The sequence below is a fragment of the Carcharhinus amblyrhynchos genome, chromosome 15 (genome assembly GCF_965287045.1).
Source record: "Carcharhinus amblyrhynchos chromosome 15, sCarAmb.v2.hapA, whole genome shotgun sequence".
NCBI classification, from domain to species: domain Eukaryota; kingdom Metazoa; phylum Chordata; class Chondrichthyes; order Carcharhiniformes; family Carcharhinidae; genus Carcharhinus; species Carcharhinus amblyrhynchos.
This window is the reverse complement of record NC_137338.1, coordinates 26,460,487-26,487,006: the sequence shown is the minus strand read 5'-3', so window position 1 is coordinate 26,487,006 and position 26,520 is coordinate 26,460,487.

The window sequence follows — 26,520 nt, the reverse complement described above, 5'->3', positions numbered from 1 at the left end:
CAGAGATGAAAGAAATCTTTTTTCTCTCAGAGGGCTGTGAATCTGTGGAGTCAAGAGTTACTGGGACGGCAGAGGTAAGTTTTTCTTACCTAAGATAAGACAGCAGAGGTAAGTTTTTCACTCAGAGGGTGGTGAGTGACTAGAATCGGCTGCCATCGGTGGTAGAGGCAAACTCATTGGGGTCTTTTAAGTGACTTCTGGATGAGTACATGGGATTTAATGGGATTGAGAGTTATAAATAGGCCTGGTAGGTATAGATATGATCGGCGCAACTTGTGGGCCGAAGGGCCTGTTTGTGCTGTAGTGTTCTATGTTCTAAATAGATTCTTGACTAACAGGAGAGACAAAGGACATTGGGTATGGGTGAAATGTGGAGCTCAGGTCACAAAAAGATTGGTCATGATCTTATTGAATGATAGAACAGGTTGGAGGAGCTGAATGGCATGCTCCTCTCCTAATCCATATGTTTGCATTTTTATTTGTATGTTAATTTCTTTGAATCAATTACCTTACTATAGGACTTCAATTCTCAAAACATTATGCACGGTAATAAATTATGTCATATTCTCCCATACCCAGACATATTAAAACAACACATCATTATAATCACTTAAGTGTTATTTTTACCCAAAGCGTGTAATTATTAAGAGTAATAAACACAAAACCTGTTTTAGATGTCGATTTCTCCACCATCCAAAATGCAGTTTTATTGAAAATATAACAAATAAACATGAGATAAAACAGAAGGTTCCAGAAATGAACAGCAAGGGCTGATTATTCGGTCTCTGCCAGAGCTGGAATCAGAGGCAGGAAGAGCTGAAAATTGGCCCTTCTGACTGGCTGGTTCCCTGGCTGTTTGGCCTCTGGGCCATTTTGCACATGCATGGGAACGAATCTCATTGAGGCCAATTAAAGGAAGGTGTCTGGAATTTTACAGTCAACCTTCACTTCCTGAATTGGCCAGAGCCAGTCTAGGTCTGTGGAGGCTAACATGCAGCGGTAGGCCTGGGGCCATTTTCCAGGCGTACAGGCTCTCTCTACCTGTCTAGGTGCAAGAGCAACCAAAGGTCATCTTGAGAAAGGAAAAGATCCCTGGCCTTCTCTAACTCAGTGGTGGGCTCGCTGAATCTAATTTTTAATTGAAGATGCCCCAAATTTGAAGTGTTGTTTCTTTTGTTATGATGCAAAGCTTAATTCCCTTTACCCCACTTGATAATCTGGTAAAAGTGCTCGGAAAGATGTTAACTGTTCTACCTTAACGTTGAGATGTTCATTAATATAAAGACCCAACACTTGCTTTAAGTGAATAATTAACAAGTTATTTTATTTAACCAACTGGAACTTTAACAAAACAAGTAACATTTTAGTTAAAGTAAGTTTTTGATTGAAATGTTGTTCAAATAAATGCTGGTTGTAATATATATAATTGATTTGGAGGAAAATGTAACTGGTTTGATTAGTAAGTTTGCAGATGACACAAAGGTAGGTGGATTCACGGATAGTGATGAGGATCATCAGAGGATACAGCAGGATACAGATCGGTTGGAGACAAGGGCGGAGAGGTGGCAGATGGAGTTTTATCCGGACAAGTGTGAGGTAATACACTTTGGAAGGTCGAATACAGATAGGAAATATACAGTAAATGGCAGAACCCTTAAGAGTATTGATAGGCAGAGGGATCTGGTTGTACAGGTACACAGGTCACTGGGAGTGGCAATGCAGATGGAGAAGGTAGTCACGGCATGCTTGCCTTTATTGGCCGAGACATTGAGTTTAAAAATTGGCAAGTCATGTTGCAGCTTCATAGAACCTTAGTTAGGCTGCACTTAGAATATAGTGTTCAATTCTGGTCGCCACACTACCAGAAGAATGTGGAGGCTTTGGAGCGGAAACGGAAAAGATTTACCAGGATGTTGCCTGGTATAGAGGGTATTGGCTAAGAGGAGAGGTGGGAGAAGCTTGGTTGTTCTCACTGGAAGACAGAGGTTGAGGGGCGACCTGATAGAAGTCTACAAGATTATGAGGGGCATGGACAGAATGGATAGACAGAAGATTTTTCCCAGAGTGGAAGAGTCAGTTACTAGGGGCATAAGTTTAAGGTGCAAGTGCCAATGTTCAAAAGAGATGTACGAGGCAAGTTTTTTACACAAAGGGTGGTGGGTACCTGCAACTTACTGCTGGGAAAGGTAGTGGAAGCAGATACAATAGTGACTTCTAAGGAGCATCTTGACAAATACAGGCATAGGATGGGAATGGAGGGATATGGTCCCCGGAAGGGTAGGAGGTTTTAGTTCGGTTGGGCAGCATGGTCGGTGAAGGCTTGGATGGCTGAAGGCCCTGTTCCCTGTGCTGTAATTTTCTTTATTCTTTATATAGGGAACATCCGTTACCAAAACAGTAATGACAGAATTTTAGTCACTCTCAAAGAAATTGTACAATCAGGTTTGATAGCATTTGGGAGTTTTTGGAGTTCTTTGGTGAGTGTCCACTGTCTGTAAGCGCTGTCTGATATGATACTTTTTGCTGGTTGGAGGGTGAGTTATCTTAAGACCTATCTGATGCCGGCAGAGTTAACTGCTTCAGTTGATCTAACCACCCTTAACTACCTTTAACTTTTCAGTTGACCTGACTCTGGCCCTGGCTCTAGAGATATTCCCATGAGATGTTCTCTAGAGATGTTCTCTCAGTTGAACTCAACTGAACTCACTCACTGAACTAGAATCACTGAAGACAGGCAGCTGAATTCCTATATTTCTATTCCTGATGACCTATGCATTTTCTACATTGGGCTTGGTTTGATGCTGACATCAATAGCAAATTCAAATCTGATGGATTCCCTTTAGCTGAGTGTTTTCTTTAAACATGTAGGCTAACAAAATGCAAAAACCTGCAGAGCCTGTTACCGAGGCAACTCTGACATTTTGGTAGAACAATGTTGCACTCTTTGTGCCCTGTGTGCCTTGTATTTAAACATTCAAGCATTTGAAAGGACCACACACTGTTGTTTCCCCTCCAGGGCCTGAATCAGATCAACTGAAGAAGTTAAAGGCAGTTAAGGGTGGTTAGATCAACTGAAGCAGTTAGTTCTTAACTCTGCCAGCTTCAGGTAGGTCTTAAGATAACTCACCCTCCAACCAGCAAAAAGTACCATATCAGACAGCACTTACAGACAGCGGACACCTACCAAAGAACTCCAAAAACTTCCGTACAGACATTCTTTACACTTTTACAAACTCGACTTCCCAACACTTTTGCTTATCTTCCATTACAGTCTGCTGACCCTCTCATGATAGAAGGCCTTTGATTGCCCCCCTAGCTTTGAGTGCCCACCCATTTCCTTAACAGCATAGAGAACCTGCCCCTATGCCAATGGAGAGGATTCACACCCCCCCACCCACCCTCCCTCCAGCGCCAACACCCCCCCCCCACCCCCAACAGGGGGAAAGGTTGGGGACATAGAAACAGTTCTGGCTTCTGTTTCCCACATCGAGGAGAGATCCAGCCTCAAGAGCTGACATTGAACATTTTTTCTCTGCTGTGACTCCATTTTAATGCTCCATACTTGATACTACCTTGAAGTGAAGATCATGGCGCATGCAGGGGAATATTATTGGGTGGGATGAAGTTCAAACATAGGCATAAAAAGGAACTAAGATACATTACCATTTTGCATGTTCTGTTGGTGTCAATAATCAGGCCTCGGAGCTCATTGGATTAAGCCATAACCACAGGCTTGATTTAAAGAGACTTATATTTGATCAGCGTTGTCAAATCTGAGCCTTCACTCCACAGCTGCCATTACTACCTCAGAGCTTGCAACCCCAATTGCTCAACCCAAACAGGTGGCGGAGTGTGGTGACTGGGGGATTTTCACAGTAACTTCATCTCAATGTTAATGTAAGCCTACATGTGACGCTAATAGATAAACGCAAACAAAATGACAGGTTAATGTTTCAATGCGGCCGAAAGCAGGACAGAGAACTTTCCTCACCCACCGCATCCCTGTGGCCTCAGGACAATGGCCATCACCACCAGAAGTGGCTCGTGGACTGACCTGCTGGGGTCACAGTGTGTGGAACACATCATCGTCATGTCAAGAGATCAATGACATTGATGACCACAAAGTTTTAATAAAAATGAATGGCATCATGAATTTAAAAGTAAAGCCTCAGATTTCCCACAAGACTAAATGTCCATGTTAATTTGCCTCCCCAGCAGAAAGTTTAATGTTTATTTATTAGTGTCACAAGTAGGCTTACATTAACACTGCAATGAAGTTACTATGAAAGGTCACTAATCACCACACTCCAGCACAGTCCATTTGTAACTTATTCTCAACTGATATCTCTAACTGGTCATAACTGACAAGGAAATCATGCTGATATGTGTGAATGAAACCTGTTTGTCAGTGTTTGGATAATCTAGATTAATGTTTATGTGTGTCCATTCCTTTGGATGATTTTTACCTGCAGTACAACTACACAAAATGTGTCTGGATAGATCCACTGTCTCTGTTTATAGGTTACTAAAAGGTATTCTGTCTTTCTGTGGTGATCACACATGGGACTTCATGCCACGTTTGCCTATATATATATTCAAAAAGCATTAAATGAATTATGTTTCAATGAATGCTGAGCACATAAATCCTTCACATTAAATGGACATGTGCCATAGCTCTAGACTCTTAAATGGGCTAACAGTTTTCAACTGTACATTAATTCAGTATTGTGGTATTCCTGATGTACTGGAACAACATGTGTAATGCGCCCTGGTACAATGGCTGATATAAATTTGTGGTCTGTAATTGCAATGCATCCTGGTGTAATACAGCTGTGTGCAACGTTGGGTCACATTGTTCTGCATTGAATATATGAGGGAATCTGTATGCTAGGGTTCGAAAGATGTGTTTTTGGGGCCAAAAACCACAATTCCCAACGTGCATGTAATCCCAGCACAGGTACAGAGCACATCAAGGGGACCAGGTGCACGTGTCATGCTGATGTGTGATGTGCAAGTATTGCGCACAGAGTAATGTATAAATAATGTACTTATATACTGTGTTCAGTAATAGTGAGTACATAGGTACATGAGTAAACCATTCAGCTCCATGTGTCAGTTCCGCTATTCTGTTAGATCATAACTTATGATGTGGAGATGCCGGTGTTGGACTGGGGTAACCACAGTAAGAAGTCTCACAACACCAGGTTTAAGTCCAACCAGTTTATTTGATAGTAAACCCACAAGTTTTCGGAAACGGTGTTCCTTCGTCAGGTGTGTGGAAGGTTCTGATCAGAGAAAGGCATATAAAGACATACACAGTTTACAGAATACTGATTAGAATGCAAATCTTTGCAGCTAACCTGTTATTCAAGTCTTAAAGATGCAGACAATGTGAGTGACAATGTAACAACCAGAGATAACTCATCCATACCTTGTACCTCAACACCATTTGCCTTTGATTCCTATCATTTATCACCTTGATCGAACAAAAGTCTAACTTAGGCTTAAACTTTTAGATTCATTCGCTATCTTTTCAGGGGTTGGGGCAGAAGTTCCAGATTTCCACTATCATTTGCATGAGAAAGTGCTTCCAGGTTTCACACGTAAATATTTTGGCTTTAAGGTTATGCCGCTTTGTTCTGAATTCTCCCAACGCAGGAAATGTTCTTTGTAGCTACGCTATTGAAAACTTTAGACTTTAAAAATTGTGAGAGGGGAGCACTTGCAAAATGGCGCCTGAGTTCTTTGCAGTCGGCTTACCGGCATGTTTAGGCCCTGCCCCTGAAGTACTGGTGCACAAGTCAGCGCTTCCCGAAAGATGTCAAAAGGTTTTGATGCAGAGCGTGCCTGAGAGACCAACGTGGCTCCCCCCATTTTTCTCACCATTATGACACTTAGGGGACAATTTTACCATTTTCATTCTCATGCCTGAATCTGGGCGTAATTCAGATCTGACCTGTAAACCTGTTCTCAGGCACCCCCATACGCACTTAGTCTGAAAAATAAAATCGCGAGTCTGAACCGTGCTGTTTACGAGGCTTATCACGCTCGAAACACTGCTTCTCTGATTGGATCCTTCAACTGCGCATGCGCAGTAAAAAAATTGAAAAACGCTCCACTGTCACATTGCTCCTGGGCCACAAAAAGCAGGTAGAGTGGCCCGGGAGCGATGGCCTCCACAGACATTGCCCCACCCCACAACATAACTGTCCCCCTTATCCAACCACCCCACCCCACCCACCACCCAGACCAATCACGACCTCCTGCCCCACTTCCCCCCCCAACCGATTGCCCACAAAGTGGCAGCGGACCCCCCTCCCCCGCCCCTACCCCCCCCCTGCCCCCACCCCGACACACCCTGACCAGAGATACATCTGGCCCGCCTCTCTCCTCCTCCTCCACCCCTCTCACCCGCCAGAGAATAATCAAACCTCCCTCCTCCTCCCCCCACCACAGAAACATTTTAACCCGTCTCCCTCCCACCCCCCACCACCGATCTGAGTCAGAGAGCCGCTGGAAGCTCTGAACATACCTCTTCAGAAGCTGGAGTGCCCGAAACAGATGTTTGCCAAACATGTCTATTTCGCGCTGAATCTGGGCGGGCGAACGCGATAGTAAAAGGGAAATGCAGGCATGATTGGGCATCCAGGTCATTAAGTCAATTTAAATGCATGCAAATGCATTTTGGCCCATTTTGGCACAGTTCCGATCATGGCCATTTCCAGGCCTTGGTAAAGTGGGAATCTGCGTGGGCGTGGATCGCACTGTTCACCTCAGGCCTGACTTTACCAAGTTTCCATGCCCGAAAATGGGCTCTACACAATGGTAAAATCCGGACCTTAGAAGTTTGGGGAAAAATTCCACCCACAGCATTTTGATTATGTTGACACCCTGCACATCTCCTCTCATACAGAGAGTTCATATAGACCATCAGGAAAATGGGCTGCAGTCCACTTTTGCACGTCCCTTCTAAACTTGAGAAATTAATTTCCATGATAGGTCTCCCAATCGTTCACCATCTGCACTTTTTTCCAAGAGCTTCAAAAGTTTTCAAAACAATTACCTCAAATAAGCAGAAGGCCTCCTTTACAATTTTTTGTTGGCAGCTTGAAAAACCTAGCAGAAAAGTCTTTCAACTTTGACAGATGAGAGTGCCTGGCACATGAAACTATTGCAGGATTCTCCACCAGTGCATGATTTTCCATCAACTAGCATTAAAGCTCCCTGATGTAGCCATTTTCTACACCTAAACACATCCACATTATTCAAGGCCAATTCAATCAGCTGAAATTATCACATAGCAATTCCTCTGGTCAGACTTAGGCCCAATCAGAAGATCTTTGACTGTCCTTTTCATGTTAGTTCCTCAAATCAGCATCCAACCAGGCAGGCCAGTGTGGACCATGAAGTGTCGAAGAGGATGAACCCAAGGTCAGAAATCTCAGTTGGTTCACTGAATTAAATTGCTCTCCAGATTGGAAATTAGGATGAGTACATTTATGATTAATATCAAAGTTGTTCAATTTCTTTATTTGTGTTACAAATCTTGCTCCTGAATTTCTACAAGGCTTTTCCAAATTTTTGTTAACTTAACATGGAAAATTCGCAGAAGATTCTAGAGAAACAACATACATGAATGGCCTCGCTATCCTGCCAATTTCTTGTCAGAGAATCTCCGTGTAAGTTCCAGCTAGTTATTTTTAGGGAACTACAGTCGGTTGGAAAGGAAGCCTGTGCTGAGTGTTTCTTTGAAAATTGTTTTCGCTGTAATGTGATTACGTGGAATCTGTCCCCTTTATTGCAAAGGAGGAGAAACTTATTCCAAAAGAGAAATCTTTTCACACAATATAAATAATGAGACAGCAGAATAGAACACAACCAATTCGGAAGCAAAAAAACCCCACAAAGATAATGCACACTTAACCAATAAGGATAATTTTAAAAAAACAACAAAGTTTCCTGACAGGTACTAAATTTCATGACATTGACTCCAGACATGTAACCATTAATCATACAGATGAATTTTTTTTTGCAAAAACATTTATTTGCCTTTTATGTTGGGTATTAAAAATTTGTAATACTTACTGTAACATTACACCTCTTTTAACACAGAAACCACATGAAGCCACATACTCTCACTATAATGTGCTTTGGTGAGGTTCAAATAACAATGTAATAGACAGGGTCTGCAGCAAATTTCAACTGGGTATTAACTCTTTACCTGCTGAAAGCAATGATCAGACCTGAGTGGTTGTATGTGTCCAGTTCAGCCCAATGTGGGTCTGCTTCTGCAATCATAGAGTCATAGCGGTTTATAGCATGGAAACGGGCCCTTCGGCCCAACTTGTCCATGCTGCCTGCGGATTTCCATGATGGACTCACAAGAATTGGAATCAGCTTCAGTTTTGTAAACTCCTGAATGTCGCAGGAAATCAAATCCAAAACTGGTAACATGATGAAAAAATTCTGCGACTCACTGCCGTAAACAGACTTTTCAATACAAATTCAAAAGAAGAAAAGAATGAAGGATGTCACCTTGTTGCTTCATTCTGTTTCATAATGGAAGGTAAAAATGTTACATTTCTCAAGCTGATTGTGGCAATGGCATTTAATGTTGATAAATGAATACACAATTTCTGTGTAGCAGTGTTACCTCCAGGACAGGAATTAAGTTTTTTACTTTAATTCCCACAGGTTTGATGCATTTTGACCAACAGTTACTAAGTCGATCATAGAACACGACAAAGAACAGAATGACCTCTGAACTACACCTCTTCACCAAAAAAACTCAACATATTGTAAATAATGTTATTTGTTTGATTAGTGGCCCCATGTTCCCATGGGCTGATGTTAAGGCACCTTTCAATCAAATTAGGGGTCTGTTGAAGTCTCAGGAGAATGCAGCCCATTGTTAACCTCTCATATCTCATACAATTGCCCTGACTTCATGTTCTTCAGAGGTTAACTACATGTAATTTTATTAACATCCTTATCTTATGTGTTTTTTTACTATTATGCATTTCACTGTGAAGTCTGGTGCTATATTAGAATAAATGCTTTTAAACAATAAGAAAAAGAGGAACCCATAACTTACCTTTACTTTCTCCCTAACGTAGAAATTAGGGTGAGTGGTCCATTGACCCTCTTATTCCAAAATATCTACAATATTGCCACTACAAATAGAAAATTGTTTCATACATTGAATAAGAGAATTAATTATTCATTCTGCCACCACCAAACTGGGATCATGTTTATTCAGCTCCAGTATCACATACTGTCTTAGCATTTTGCTTCATCACCTATAAGATGTTACTACTTTGATCTTATCATTGACCTAACTTTATTACCTGGCATTGCTACTAACCTAAATACATACGTGACATTATTATCCCTGAAAAAGGATTGGTACCTAATTGTAATTGGATTCAAGTAGTGTGTATTACCTGGAATTCACCTGGGTTCATATTTACAGGACCAGGTTAAAAGGAATTTGGGCTGTTGAAATTGTGTGGTATCCAATACATATATCTGTAAATAAAAACTTTAAAAATTAATAAGGACTTGGCTTCAGCATCATCCGGCTCTCTGAATTTTGACTTCCAAGTGTTTAAAACTCAATATCTCTCCTCTGTTTTTGCTTTCTCACATTCCTGTCTTCATGACCTTCCATTCACTTATATCAGATTCTTCTGCTTGCCCCTAGCTCTGAGCATTCTTCCTTGATGCCATAATTAAAATGAAAGTCGCAATAAGTCCCACATGACCTAGGGTACTCTCCCCTTTTGGAGAGGGGGGAGCTGGCTGGTTGTGATTTATCCTGAGGGTCACCACACCTCAGGCGAGGGGCAAGGTTGAGAACACAGGGTCTTCATGGATAACCCCAGCCAGTACAGGTTTTGAACCCTCACTGTTGGCATCGCTCTGCATCACTAATCAACTGTTCAACCAACTGAGCTAATAGCTAATTGTGTCATAATTATGACCTAATTTAATAGTGAAACTCATGTGAATATTTTGAATATTGGGAAAGTTGGTACTATTGGCATCGTTGGATTATGATCTATGTTTCCTCACTGTTATGACAGAAAAAATTATAAGATACTTGTTTTATTTTAAATTTCTGCTTTAACACTCCACAATTTATCAAACTGGCAACTAAACTCTTTGGACTGAACTTATGTCCAGAAGAAAAAACTCGAACTCTGTACTTTCACGACTCGCAAATGCAAACCCATGAGTAATGTTACAAGGTATTTTCCTCCTTTCACACGCGGGTCAGGTTTACAGTGCATGGATTGCATGAAGAGGAAAGGTGTAGAGGTGAACCTACCTCCTGTCTCCAACACAACAGCCCAGTTCACAATATTATTTAAGGACCTTCTAAACCTTACCTCCTCCTCATGCCCATCCACCCCATGTCACCTCACATTCCCTGATGCCACCCCATGTTCTTTTGCAGTCCCCCATGCCACTTCACATTACATTCCCTTGTGCCACCCCACATTATCATGCTACCCCTATGCTCACAGGTAACCTCCATATCCATTCATCCAGTATGCATTATGTACCATTCTCAGGAGCCATGCAATAATAATTAAAATTCAGTATCGCTAATACTAGAACAAAAAACCCAAGGGGATAAAAAGGTGTTATTCTTTAAGTGCCTGTTAGGTTTGTAAACAAACAAAAATCGGAACAAGACCTATTCGGTTAATGGTAAGGCATTGGGGAGAGTTAAAGATTGAGGAGTACAAGTTCATAGCTCCTTGAAAGTGGAGTCACAGGCGCACAGGGTGCTGAAGAAAGCATTTGATATGCTTGGTTTCATTGGTCAGGACATTGAATACAGGAGTTGGGACATCTTGTTGAAGTTATGCAACACATTGGTAAGGCCACAGTTGGACAACTGTGTACAGTTCTGGTCACCCTATTATAGAAAGGATATTATTAAACTAGAAAGAGTGCAGAAAATATTTACTAGGATGCTACTGGGACTCGATGGTTTGAGTTATAAGGAGAGCTGCATAGACTGGGACTTCCTTTCTTGGAATGTAGGAGGTTTTGGGGTGATCTTTTAGAAGTCTATGAAATAATGAGGGACATAGATAAGATAGATATTCAATATCTTTACCCAAAGTTAGGGAAATTTAAAATTAGAGAGCATTGGATTAAGGTGAGAGGGAAGAGGTACAAAAGGGTCAAGAGAGGCAATTTTTTCACACAGAGCGGGTGAACATGTGGAACAAGCTGCCAGAGGCAGTAGAAAAAGCAGGTCCAATTTTGTCTTTTAAAAAGCATTTAGATGGGGTAAGATGACTGGAGAGAGGTATGGGCCAAGTGTGGGCAATTGGGACTAGCATTCGGGATTAGTGGTAAAAACTGGACAGCATGGTCAAGTTGGGTTCATTAATAAGGGGATCAGGAATTATGGGGAAAAGGCAGGAGAATGAGGATGAGAAAAATATCAGCCATTATTGAATGGCGGAGCAGACCTGATGGGCTGAGTGACCTAATTCTGCTCCTGTGTCTTATGATCTTATGGCCAAAGGGCCTGTTTCCAAGCTCTAAACCTTTATGACTAAAGCACATCAGAATTTTTTTAATATGGGATGTGGGCTTTGCTGATTGGGCCAGCATTTATTGCCCAACCTTAACTGCCTTTGAGAAGATAATCCATGTGGTGTAGGAACATCAACAGTGCTAATAGGAAGGGAGTTCCACTATTTCAACCGAACAATAGTGAAGGAACACTGATATATTTCCGAGTCAGGAGGGTGAATTACTTGGAGGTGATCTTCCAAGTGATGGGTGTTCCCATGTGTCTGCTGCCCTTGTCTTTCTAGATGGTAACTGTTGTGGATTTGGGAGGTACTGTCAAAGAAGATTTGGTGTGTTTCTGCCGTGTATCTTATAGCTGGTACACTTTGCTGCTACTATGCATCGATGAAAGCAGAATTAATATTTGAGGATGGGGTGTCAATCCAGAGGGCTCCTTTGTCCTAAATGGTGTCAAACTTCTTGGGTGTTGTTTGAGTTGAACTCATCCAGGCAAGTGAAGAGTATTCCATCACACTCCTTGTTGTACCTTGTAGGTGGTAGACAGGCTTTGGAAAGTCAGGTGAATTATTTGCCACAGGATTCTGAGCCTCTGGCCTGCTTTTTTAGCCACAGTATTTGCACGGGTAACCCCTGGGCTGTTGACAGTGGGTAGCAATTCAGCGCTGGTTGAAAGGGATGGTGGTTAGATTCTCTCATGCTGGAAATGGTTTTGCCTGGCAGCTGTGTGGGGAAAACTGTATTCTCCACTTGTCAGTTCAAGCCTGTGTATTGTCTAGGTCTTGCTGCATTTGTCCATAGACTGCTTCAGTATCTTAGGAGGCTCGAATGGTGCTGAACATTGTGCAATCATTACTGAACATCCCCACTTCTGATCTTATGATGGAAGGAAGGTCATTGATGAAGCAGCTGAAGATGGTTGGGCCCAGAACACTACTCTGAGGGGCTCAAACCTGACATCCTTCTAATAGGTTTCCTAAATCCTGCATCGCCAGACGAAAGTGGTGTTTGAGAAGAAACCCAATTTTTGTTCCCCATATGACACTAGACATTCCCAAGCCACAAAACAAATCAGAGGAAATAGCAGAGGAACGGGAATGTGGAGGAAAATCATATTTCCTCCAGCAAAAAGTGTGACCATTTTTGCATCGAATCTCACACCCAGACAAAAATTCAGCCCCTTATAATCAACCAGCGAGGAATTGCGTTAAAAATTAGCTCTGAGTATTTCTTCTGCTGCATTCACTATTCACACATTCACACATTGCTTTAGTGAGAGAACAGTTAAGCAAAGCCTGGAAATCTCCTCTTGTAGTTTATCTATGAGAAGTCAAGTCTGCAACAAGTTATTGATAGTAGATCCAGTACAGGTAATAAAGATATATTAGATACTATTGTATGATAAGGTTCTGTGAAGTCAAAGGAACTGTTTGCATGCTGAGGTCAATTTGAGATAAAAAACTGAGAGAAGCTTCTAGGCTAGGCAGATGCTCCTCCATTCCTGATTTGAACATTGGGAAGAAGCCAGGTTATCAAGGTCAGGAAAGCCAACAGTAAATAATTGGCTTTGCCTCTGTTTTCTAATGCTTTTGACACAGATTTGGCATCTGAAATGTAACAAATATACGCTAAGTGCAAGGCTTTTATACATTATTGCAAAACTCGTCTTTTTCAGTTTTGAGTATTGGTCACTTTTTAAAGCAGTTACTCATTAGCAGACAAAATAGCAATCATTACTTTCAAAAAGAATTGAAAGGAAAACTACTCAAAACCTATGTGTGACTTATGTCACACAAAGTCAGTATTTCACTGTTGAACTAGCAACCTTTTTGTTTTCCTATGTAAATTTCCATCAGTGGCCAAATTCAATTTATATCTGACCAATTTTTGAAAAAAATCTCTTCTATTAAATAATCTACCATTGACACTTCAACAAATGGTGCCTCATCTTTCTTTGTACAATCCTAGCCTAATTAAAAGCTTTTGGATGTTATGCAACTATTAAATCTCTTGTAGAAAAAAGCCTTAGGTAAAAGATGTCTAAAGAAACATTTACTTTCCCCATACTCCGTATAATGTTCAAATTTATATACATTGAGTTTCTGAACCTTAAAAGACTCCAGCAGTTGGTTTTCAGATCACATAAAGCTCTGTTTGCTTGCTCCTTGGAAGAAAATCCAGACATAATCTGTTTTCCCATCACTAGCCAAGTCAAGGGTCAGCCTGCGTGGCCTTGTTCTCCCCAGGAGAGTGATGCTCAGATCAAAGCCCTTAGTGCTTATTGCTTTTAGAATTCCATTGTTTCCTTGTCCTTTCTTTCATAAGCCTTTTTTCTTTGACATTGACAACATATTACTAAAAGCCCTAGTTTTCTTTGGAAAGACAGGATCTATCTTAATATTTTACCTGTAATTGTCTGTGGCCAATTTCTTCTAAAGGAATTAAAAATGCAAATCTAATATCATAATTGTGTAATAAGATAAGCCTGGCAGTTCAATCAATACCGTCTAGTGTGGTCAATAATAAGGCTATGATGTATTTTTGACAGAACTAACCAATCTCACTTTATCACTGGCATGTGGTCCTTCTCGGACTATACGATATGACATTTCATACACTGACTGCCATCAATCACGTACAGCGTTTGCCTAGCCAAGATTCAGATTGCTGTCTACCAGCCTGGCGGCATTGGGATTACTCCTTCAGCCCGGCGTCAGGGACATAGGGCAGTAGCCACTCAAGGGCTTCAAAGATACTGGCTGAACTTTTGGTCGCACAATTATATGCTCTCGACCCTTAATTCTCCAGCCATGTCCACCTGACATTAATGGTGACGGCAGGTTGACTCCCTTCAGAAGCAGCCGCTTACAGATAGTGTAAGCAAAATAGTGCTTGTGTCCAGTATTCTGCTCTACAAATAGTTTTTAAACACTCCGCTCAACTGTCAGTCAAGTAACGAGCATTTTTGATGTAAGAATTACCTTGTCTTTTTAGATTGTATAATTATCTTAATTAGATTTAAATAATATAGCTTTAACTAACTCTTAATTTGTTTGCATGGCGTTCTTCCAATTACAGAATCACAGAATTGTTACAGTGCAGAAGGAGGCTCTTTGGCCCATTGTGTCAGTGCTGGCTCTCTGAATGAGAATTCGACCTAGTGCCATTCTCTTGCCTTTTTCCCATAGCCCTGCACATGGTCCTTTTCCAGATAACAGTCTTCTCTTTTGAATACTTCATTTGAACCTGCCTTCACCACACTCTCAGTCAGTGCATTCTGAACCCTAACCATGCACCATGTGAAAAGGTTTCTCATATCAATTTTTTTCTTTTAAATATGTGCCCGCTTCTTCCTAATCCTTTCACAAGTTTCTCCCTATCTGCTCTGTCCAAGCCACTCATGATTTTGAAAACCTCGATCAAATCTTATATCAAGCTTATTTTCTCTGAGGAAAATAGCCCGAATTTCTCCAATCTATCTTCACAACAGAAGTTCCTCATCATAGAACCAATGTCAAGAATCTTTTCTGCACTCTCTCTAATGCCACTACATCTTTCCTAAAGTTTGGCACCCAGAATTGAGCACAATACTTGAATTGAGGCAGGATTCACGACTTAAACAAGATCAATATTTGGGTGGCACAGTGACACAATGGTTAACATTCATTGCACCAGGGATTCAGGTTCAACTCTGGCCTTGGGTAACTGCTTGTGTGGAGTTTGCACAGTTTCCCTGTGTCTCTTTGGTTTCCTCCCACACTCCAAAGATGCGCAGGTTCAGTGGACTAGCCAAACTAAATTGTTCCTTAGTGTCCCAAGATGTGTAACTTAGGTGAATCAGCCATGGTAAATGCACAAAGTTTGGGGTTGGGGGTTGGTGACGGAGTTGGGCCCAGGTAAGATACTCTGTCAGAGTGTTGGTGCAAGTCCGCTGGGCTGAATGGCCTCCTTCTGCATTGTAGAGATTCCATAATTCTCTATAAACATAACCACCAGGCTCTAAAATTCTATGAGCCTATTAATAAATCCTAGGATAGTGTATACTTTATGAACTGCTCTGTCAATCTGTCCTGCCACTATAAATGGTTAGTGTGCATTTACACCCAGATCCCTTTGCTTCTACATCCATGTCCCCTACACACACCCCCTCCCCCCCACTCTTTAGAGTTGTACCCTGTATTTTATATTTTGTCTCTGGTTTCACCCTAGCAAAATAAATCACTTCATAGGTGGCAGGGTGGCACTGCAGCCTCATGGCACCAGGGACTCGGGTTCGATTCCCAACTTGGGTCACCGTGTGGAGTTTTCACGTTCTCTCTGTGTCTACGTGGGTTTCCTCTGGGTGTTCCAGTTTGCTCCCACAGTCCAAAAATGATTGATTGTCATGCTAAATTGCTCCTTAGTTTTAGAGGGATGAGAGGGGGATTAGCAGGGTGAATATGTGGGGTTACAGGCATAGGGCCTGGGTGGGATTGTGGTTGTTGCAGGCTCAAGGGGCCAAATGGCCTCCTTCTGCACTGTAGGTATTCTATGACTTTTCTGCATTGAATCATCTGCCACCTGCTCACCCAATCCACCAACTTGTCTACGTTCTACACAATCCTCCTCACAGTTCAGAATGCTTCCAATTTGTGTATCATTTGCAAACTTTGAAACTGTGCCCTGTACTTCAATGGCTAGGTCATTTTATTATATATATCAGGAAGAGCAAGGGTCCCAGCACTGATCTCTGGGAAACTCCACTACAAACCTTTCTCCAGCCTAAAAAATGTCCATTAACCACCACTCTTGTTTCCTACCACTCAGCCAATTCTGTATCCATATTGCTACTGTCTTTTTTATTCCATGAGCTATAACTTTTCTCACAAATCTGTTGTATGGCATTATGCTAAACACCTTTGGAAGTCCTAGTACATCACATCAGCAGCTTTACCATCATTAACCCTCTCCATTTCCTTTTCAAAGAATGGCACCAAGTTAGTCAGATGTGATTTTTTCTTAAGAAATCCATGCTGGCTCTCCTTAATTAACCCACATTTGTCCATATGGTTATTAATTTTGTCCAGAATTATTGATTCTAGAAGTTACCCTACCACTGAAATTAATCTAAATTGCTGGACATATCTTTGTACCTTCTTTTGAATAAGGGTGTAACGTTTCCAATTCTCCAGTCATCCGGGACACCCAAGTCTAAGGATCATGGCCAGTGCCTCTGCAATTTCCATTTTCACTTTCCTCAGTACCCTTGGATGCATCTCTTCCAATCCCAATTCCTTATTCAATTTAAGTAGACATAACCTATCCAATACCTCCTTTTCAATTTTAAATCTACCTAGTTTCTAAACTTTCTCCTCTTTTGCCATGGCCAGGGTAGCATCCGCTTCCATGGCAAAGACAAATACAAAGCATTTATTTAATCTCTCATCTGTGCCCTCTTTCTCAATGTGTAAATTCCCTTTTTGGTCCCTAATCAGCCCCACTCTTGTTTAACCGCCCTTTTACTATTTAAATGCCTATAGAATTCCCTTTCATCTTAGCTACCAGGCTCTTTTCATACTCTCCCTTTGTTTCATTCATTTGCTTCTTCACCTCTCCTCTGAACCTTTCAAATACAGCTTGCTTTTCAAACGTGTTTTCTACCTGACACCTATCACAGAATCATACAATCCCCACGGTGCAGAAGGAGACCATCCAGCCAATCAAGTCTGCACTGATTACTTCACGCCCCCGCCAATCCCCTTCCCTGTAACCCCACATATTTAACCTGCTAATCCTACTAACCTACACCTATAATAAGGGACAATTTAGCATGGCCAATTCACCTAACCCACACATCTTTGGACATATCATTAGCGCACTTTTCACTTACTTTGTCAAAGTAGGTGTTAAGTGAAAGAAACGGCTTGGTATTCTGGGTTAAATCTGTGTTAGGACTTCCAACAGTAACTCTGTGTCCTTTTTTTTGTGTGTTTATGATGAATTTACGGTCACAATTCGAGGCAGCTAACCCCATTGAAGGCAGATAAAACATGGATTTTTTTTTAGGAAAAAAAGGAAGAATTAAAACCAGAACATGCTGGAAAAACTCAACAGGTCTGGCAGCAACTGTGGAGAGAGAAACACAGTTAACATTTTGAATCCAATATGACTCTTCTCCTGCCTAATAAAAACATCACAAAATTAAAAGGTCAGGAACAGAGAGGCAATCTCACGATACTTTATTGTTCCAAAGGCTGCCTAACTCTTGCTTGTATAAACTATTACCCTGCTTCTGTTTCAGCCTCTTGGCTTGAGAAAATGCAGCAAGATTAGAGAAATGGGTATAATTTCTTATACGCAAAGTGAAGTACTAGAATATTTAATCCATGTTGGGAAGCAAGGATGCAGCTTTGTAAGCGACATGCTTAAAAAGCTAGGCTGCTGTAGGCATACGGTGGCATTGAAGAGTATCTTAGATAGGCTTTCTGATTAAATTGGAACAAGCTTAGGTGAGCCGAGTAGGACTGGCTCATGAAATTAAAATGGCTGATTATTTGGTATAAATGTTTTGATAAAATTAGTGAAATATGCTGGAATCATTTTTGCTGAAAATATGTGCAACAATTATGATCTTTTACCATTAGACTTCAGTTCTCCTCAGAATTCTCACAAGTTTCTTCCGAAATGAGCCACTGACATCACATCTGCCACAACTATGATCTTCACCTCATATGTGTGGATTTTGATTTGATTTATTATAACCACATGGATTAGCATACAGTGAAAAGTATTGTTTCTGGCACGCTATACAGACAAAGCATACCCTACATAGAGAAGAAAAGGAGAGGGTGCAGAATATAGTGTTACAGTCATAGCCAGGGTGTAGTGAAAGATCAACTTAATATATGGCCCGTTTAAGTCCATCTAAAAGTCAGCAGGGGAGAAACTGTTCTTGAGTTTGTTGGTACGTGACCTCAGACCTCTGTATTTTTTTCCTGATGGAGAAAGGTGCAAGAGAGAACGTTTGGGGTGTGGGGGCTACTTAACTATACTGGCTGCTTTCCCAGAGCAGTGGGAAGTGTAGATGGAGTCAATGTATGGGAGGCTGGTTTGCATGATGGTCTGAGCTACATTCATAACTCTTGTCATGTCGTCTTGGTCAGAGCAGGAGCCATACCAAACTGTGATATCATCAGAGAGAATGCTTTCTATGGTGCATCTGTAAAGGTTGGTGAAAGTCATAGTAGGCATGCTAAATTTCCTTAGCCTCCTGAGAAAATAGAGATGTTTTTATTGATTGTTGCCTGTCAGTCTGGGTGGGAGGGCTATATTGGAGTGGTGGAAACATATCCAATTCCTCAAGCTGTAAGAAAAATGCTGTTACTAAATGCAAGGGTGTCCCAAAATTCAGAAGGGTAACTCAGAAAACTTTTTCTTAGTGGTGTATACTTTCAATTCAGTATACTGTGAGGAAAGATATGCAAACCAGGGAGGAATAGTCCCACTGTTTTGTGATCACTTAATAAAAAATATTTATTAACTTGAAAGAAAAACACACAACAAGAACTATAATGCAGTACAAGACTTATTGCACTGACGGCTATACAAACACAGTATTACATGAAGCTATCTCTTTGTTCCCAACTACCTACATTTCCTGAACTCTGAGACATTCCTTGTTCCCAAACAACATCCATTACATAACTCTGTGAGCTAATTCCAGCAGATAATTACCACCCACAGATTATTTGTCCACATTTGGGAAATCCGATGTCAGTTTCAGTTCAAGTCTTGGATCTTAATTGGTTGTTGTTGTAACAATTGGTTTTCGGGATTCTTGCAGCTGGATGTGGCTGTGATGGTAGCTAGTACTGTGTCCCCTTCTCCAGTCATTGCACTGTGGATATATCATTCTTGTGTCAATTTCCTTATCTCTCCACTTTGAAGTTACCTGTTCTGTATTTCCCCTCATTGCATAGGTAAACACTTGCTTTATTCACTGGTACGCTAATTCACGTATTAAAATCCTTTCAGACAGTTGCCCCTTATCAATTTGCCTTTTTATTTTCTTTTATCCCAATTTCCCCAAATCTTAACAAAGTTTATAATTCAGTAGGATAAAAATGAATATCTGCTCATAAAGGGAGCAAGTATATATGTGATGAGAATGGTGCTATATCTAGTCTGCTGGATTTGTGTGTAAGGGCTAGGGGAATATAAATCTATATTGTTGGGGCTATTGTATTTGAGTGGAATAGGGATTCCTATTGAATCTTGTGTACATACATACTTTTAAGAGACAGTGGGTTGTGTGTGTATATGAGGACACAGAGAGGTTCACATTCATGGCAATCTAATGAGGATATGAGAATTATGACGTGGATTATGTACCCTGTAACAAGAAGTCTCCTTCTTTAACTCACTCTTCCCAGGATCAGAAAAGTATAATCCCCTACTCCTCTCCTAAGGTGATTTTTAAAATTATTTTGTGGGATGTGGGCATCGTTGGCTATCAATTGCCTATCCCAAATTGACCATAAAAAGGTGGTGGTGAGCTGCCAAGAAAACGCCACAGGAAGACCCGAGAATTGTGCCCAAATAGTTATACCAGTGAGGAACAGTTAATGAAGACTCAATTCATTCTTACTATGACAAAATGACTACTATATAGTCTCCATTAGTCAATGAGTGGATGATGTACACTGATGTGGGAGAGGAGCCTTACAAAAAGATGGCAGAGTGTTGGTTCCGGTGACACTGGTTTTCTCTCTAGATCTTACCACACTCTTGTCACAAAAAAATCTTTCACACCATCATGTGAGGGTGGGGGAGGGAAGAGGTGCCTCAACATGCTGTCAAAGCCTGGCTACAGTGAGATCAGGGTGCCCTGTTTAAATGATGCGGAGATGCCAGCGTTGGACTGGGGTAAACACAATAAGAAGTCTCACAACACCAGGCTGAAGTCCAACAGGTGTATTTGGTAGCAAAAGCCACTAGCTTTCAGAGCGCTCCTCCTTCATCAGGTAAGTGGAAGTCCTGTTCACAAACAGGGCGTATAAAGACACCAAATCAATTTACAATTATGTAAATGTCAATTTGCCCTGTTTAAAGCTATTCAAAGCAAAATGTAACGCTACTCCCCAACTGAAGCTGGATTTCAGTCCCCCCAACAGTCAATGCCGGCAAACCCCATTCTCCCCCGAATGCCAGATCTTTCCCCCCTTGCCAACAGTCAATGCCTCCCCACAAGCCCCCTCACCCTAAACCTCCGTTCATATAGTCATCACCGGTATCCCCATTTGCCACGTTCGCTCCCGCTCACAATCACATTTAAATGAATTTCCTTCCCTCCCGCCCACCCTGGTCCCTTGAAGCTCCAACTCGGGTCCACCCTTGGTATTGCCCTGGCACAGCGTGACATTGCTAGATTAGCACTGCTAGGTTGGCACAGGCATGGTGCCCATATTAATTCATGTTACCTCATGTTAATTTGAATGCAAAGTAGAATGTGTGGTGTGGACTATTTGCTTTGTTAACTCCTGTACAGTAAAATGTCTTCCATTTGTTTAAAACCATAGAATTTTGTGGCATTATGTTGTTAGTAAGTAGCTGGTATTTAAAAGTGTCTACTTCAACAGAAACTGGTCCCTCATCAATTCACAACAAATTTGGGGATCTCATCTGAGACTGTGACATAATTTGAGGGTCTGACTTGCGATCATAACAATTATCAACAGGAAATTCAGAACCATTATAGCATTTTCCTCAAGTTGCTATAATGTTTCCAAATTAGTTTTTGAAAATCCTAATGTCAAGGAAGTGTAAACCTGAGAATTCTGAAAGTGTGCTTAGAATAGTCTAATTTAATGCAGAAAGGTATACAATTTGAAATTAAACTTCTTTAACTCTGGATGATCTGTGTTTGGCATAACATTTTTACTGTTCACCATGTACACTAATGACAATATATATTTTGACTACTTGCTTCAGGATTTGACACTGGGTTTAAAGGTACAGCTTTATAAAAACATAGCAATTTTTCCGACTTTGCAAACAAAAGTCCTAGTCTCTCTGCTTCAACTTGACTTTCCACTGACAATCAAGATATTTTAAAATTTTGGTGAAACAATTAAAATCCAAAATTAACATAATTTACAGATATGAAAAACTTACATTATTTAAGCCTGGATTACAAGAGCGAGAAATAGTCGGTGAAGCAGATTCTAATATTTGTTTCTGTCTTTGATAAAGTACCAAGTGTTCTATGAAGGAAACCTCAGGACACAGTGTTTGCTCTGTGTCTCCATGGTGGTCTATTGCTAGTCACTAAATATCTCATTAGAGGACTTTTCCCTCATGCAGTGCTGGCAGTATAGGCTTCACCTACACTTGCACAATTGATTTGTCTATGCTGATGAAATATTAAGCTATATTGATTTTGAAATTTAGGATCAATTGGAAGTTGAATGTTGTGCATATTTTTGAGACATGCAAATCCATTTGTCAAATCTTCCAATTGCAAAATAATTGAGACTGCATCATTCTTATATTTTTAGATGGAAGGATGGACGTTGAAATCTATAACTACTTCCTCCAGTGACTGCTATTGCCTTTCAAACCATTTGCGTTTTCTTTGTAACTGAATCCAGAGTATCTTCTGTTTAAGATTAAACTGCGATTCCCTCACATGTTGAAAACTGAATAGCAAAGTCATTTTGCTATTTAATAAAAAAAGCAGTGAATGGAAAAACCTGGAATCCACTTGAGATAATGTGGTATTGATGGTATGGACTGCCCTGTGCTCCCTAGGTTGGAGGGGTGGGGTGGTGGGGAATCACTTTAGCTCAGTTGGCTGGACAGCTGTTTGTGTGATGCAGTGATGTCAACAGCACAGGTCCAATTCACCATACTGAGGTGTGGTGATTTTCAGGTTAAACCACTACCAGTCAGCTCTCCCCTCAAAGGGGAAAGCAGTTTATGTTCATCCGGGACTATGGTGATGCAGAGTGACTCCAACAGCATGGGTTCAATACCCATACCAGCTGATGTTATTCTTGAAGGCTCCATCTTCTCAACCTTGTCCCTCAGCTGAAGTGTGGTGATCTTCAGGTTAAAATCACTACCAGAGACCTCTCGCTCTCTCTCAAAGCCTACAGTCACCACACACCACAGACATTCTCTCTTCCATCTTTGTCCATCAGGAGAAAGGTACAAAAGTCTAAGGTCACGTGCCAACCGGCTCAAGGGCAGCTTCTTCCCTGCTGACATCAGACTTTTGGATGGACCTACCTTGCATTAAGTTAATCTTTCTCTACATTCTATGACTATAACACTACATTCTGCACTCTTTTGTTTCCTTCTCTATGAACGGTATGTCTGTCTGTATAGCACATGAGAAACAATACTTTTCACTGTGTACTAATACATGTGACAATAATAAATCAATCCAAATCAAAAACTTTACCACTTATTTACAGAGAGATATATGTTGTTCAAATAATGTTGGCACCCATTTAATATTTTTTAACGAGGTATCCCATTCTTAAGGTCATCCTGAAATTTCCAAAATATAATCCAGATATTGAAGACATGTTTTTTAAAATAAAATTTCCCCACTCACTTTTGATATTATGACATTGATATATTAGATTATTCATGCTTTCAATAAATGTCATCATCAACAAAGCAAATACCATAGCTTGTGCCATGATCCCACCTCCCCTGTGGGCTCATGCCTGGCTTTAGGCTATGGTAATAGCAGCTATCCTGTATCCAGCTTCTAACAGCAGGGAAGTTCAGTTTGCTTGGGTTTAATGTAGATATCTTACACAGGTCAGTGTTGCAAACTGGACACTGTTAACAGGATTTCATCCCTGAATAACAATGTTTTTCTGCTGGTTCATATTCACAGTATCACTTTCATTCAACTTCCAGGAACACACTCGCCTCCTGCATATCTTTTAAACTTGTTCAAGTTGTTTTTTTATTTGTTCATGGGATGCGAGTATCACTGGCTGGGCCGATATTTATTGACCATCTCTAATTGCCCTTGAGGGAGCAGTGAAGCTTCAACCGTATTGCTGTGGATCTGGAATCACACATAATCCAAACTAGGGAAGGACAGCAGATTTCCTTCCCTAAAGGACAAAGTTAACAGTTTTCCATCAAATGTCCGTATTTGTCACTAAGTAAATTGACGGAAAACATCCACATCATTTGTTTTACTTACAGGATCACAGGATAATATAAAGGTGGCAATGCAGCAAAGTTCCTAACTTGATCAAAGGAGTCAATTTTAACCTTACCCCTCAGCAGCAACACTCAGGGCCATTAAAGGGTGATTAAAAGTGAGCAAGTTACACAGCTGCGTGATTCTTTCACACCATTGCCAATGTTAACCTACAGGCAAAAATTGCAGGCAGGAGGGAACACCATGAATTCATGCACATTCATACATCAAAAGAATTTGGTTATGTAGGACCTGAGTAGCTTTCCCACCAATCTGAAGCTGGTCTGCAGCTGATCTGGAGATGGAAGAGTCCTGCAAGTCCAGCACGAAACTTCCCTTTAATGGGGAAGGAAAGGAGGGGCAGGATGATGGAAGTGTTGGTGGTCTGTGCTGTTAGCTGGGAAACCATCCTGAAAGAAGTCACGTCCACTGGCTCCCCCTCATCTATTACTTAAATCCTCAAACAATTCCAGTAGATTTGTCAAGTATGATTTTCCTTTCATAAATCCATGTTGACTGTTCAAGGGCTGGATGGCCTACTCCTGCTCCTATTTCTTATGTTCTTATGTTCTTATTTTCCAAATGCTCTGTCATCAGATCCCTGATAATGGACTCGAGCATGTTCTCCACTACCAACATTAGGCTTACTGATCTATAATTCCCTGTTTTCTCTCAACCTTCCTTTTTTAAATAATAGGGTTATATTAGCTACCCTCTGATGCATAGGAACTATTCCAGACTCCAGAGAATCTTGGAAGATGACCACTTATACTTCCCTTATTTCTACTTCCTAAGTACTCTGGGATGCAGATTATCAGTCCCTGGAGATTTACCAGCCTTCAATTCCAACTATTTCCCCAACACCATTTCTCTACTCATGCTGATCTCCTCCAGTTCCTCCCTCTCACTAAATCCTGTATTCCCCAACATTTCTGACACATTATTTATGTTCTCCTTTGTAAAGGCAGTGGGTGGGATTGTACGACCTCACTCGAGCGAGACCAGAAATTTCCGCCTGAGGTCAACAGAGATTTCCGTTGTCGGACCCTTGCCCACTCCGATCACATGACAGGCGAGATGGTAGATTTCTGGCAGGTATCTATTTAGTTGGTCATCCTTTTTTTTTTGGTTCTCCGTTATAAATTCTCCTGTTTCTGACTGTAAGGGGCCTACATTTATCTTCACCAATCTTCATCTCTTCACATACCTGTAGAAACTTTTAGTCAGTTCCCCACAAGCTTATTCCTGTTTGTATGGTTGAAAATTGGTTAAGGATGTAATCAGGGTTTATTTGAATGCCCCTCTCACTTGCAGCCGCGATCAAATCAAAGCAGAAAGGTAGCAACTAAGAGAGCCAATGATGCCAATGTAGCAGTACTCAAAATATAGTCACTATCTCTAGGTGAGAAAGTCAAAAGGGGAAGATTAGGATGGGTAGAGAAATGAAAAGCACCCAACGTTGGGAACAGGGGCGCAATCTGCCATTCAGTTAAACTATGGTTAATCTGTATCTTTGTATCCCTTACCGAACAGAAATCTGTTTTGAACTTTTCAGTTGAGAAGCCTGCACAGATTTTTAGGAAGAGTTTCAAATAATAGGCCTTACTTTACCATTTTGATTCTAAGTACAGGGTGGATTTGAAACTGGGAGTGTTTCAGATCTGACTTTTAGATCCGTTTTCAGGTGCCCCCAAATGCACTCTGCCTGAAAAAATATCAGCAATTCCCAAACGCTGCATAAGCCGGTGGGTGGGGCTTAACGCACCCAAAACCCTGCAGCTCCGATCAGTGCCTCCAACTGCACATGCGCAGAAAAAGGAATGATAGAATGCGGCTCCCTGCCACATCCCTCCTGGGCCAGATAATGCCTCCCACTGGCCCTCACATACAATGCCCTTCCCCCAAAACATTGCTGACTCCCTTATCCTCCCACCCCCTCCGACACCCAGACTGAGCACTGGCCCTTCCTCCTTACCCGTCCCCCTTCTCCTTCCCTTCCACCGATCTCAGGCAGCGTAGCAGTGGATGCCTGTCCCTCCCCCTCACCAATCTCAGGCAGAGTGGCAGCAGACATCCCCTTCCCCCCCCCACTCCACGATCTCAAGCGGAGAGCCGTCGGATGATCAGCACTGACTTCCTCACTAAAAGGAGCACCCAAATTGGACTATTGTGGAGCCTGTCTGTTTTGCACTGATTCTGTATGGGCAAACGCAATGGTAAAGGGGGAAATTCTGGTAAGGTTGGGCATGCAGCCCATTACGTCAATTTAAATAAATGCAAATGCATTTAAATGGCAGTCCCACCTGCTTCGAGCATGGTCTCGATTGCAGCAATTTTTGAGTCTTAGTAAAGAGGGAACAGGCGCAAAGGCAGGCGTGGATTGCACAACTCACCTCACGTCCGACTTTACCAAGTTTTCATGCAACCTGATGGTAAAATCGGGCCCAATATGTCAAGAGCCTCACATATAGGCCATAAAACTTGACATCTGTAAAGATTTTCAGTAACATGTCTGCATCCTGACCTTCTACAAGTCAAAGGTACAGTACATCAACGGGGGATATCCTGATTAAGAGATCACCTCCACCTCTGCTGTCCAATTGAGAACAGCAGGAGGTTGGGTTCCCAAAGTGGGAATGTCCAATTCCAGGCTGACTCCAGTTTAGACTGGTAGTGCTCACCATGAGAAAATGGGAATGCTGCCAAGGGATGGACTGGTGGAGAGACAAGGAGGCATTGCAGCTGCTCTGGCATGC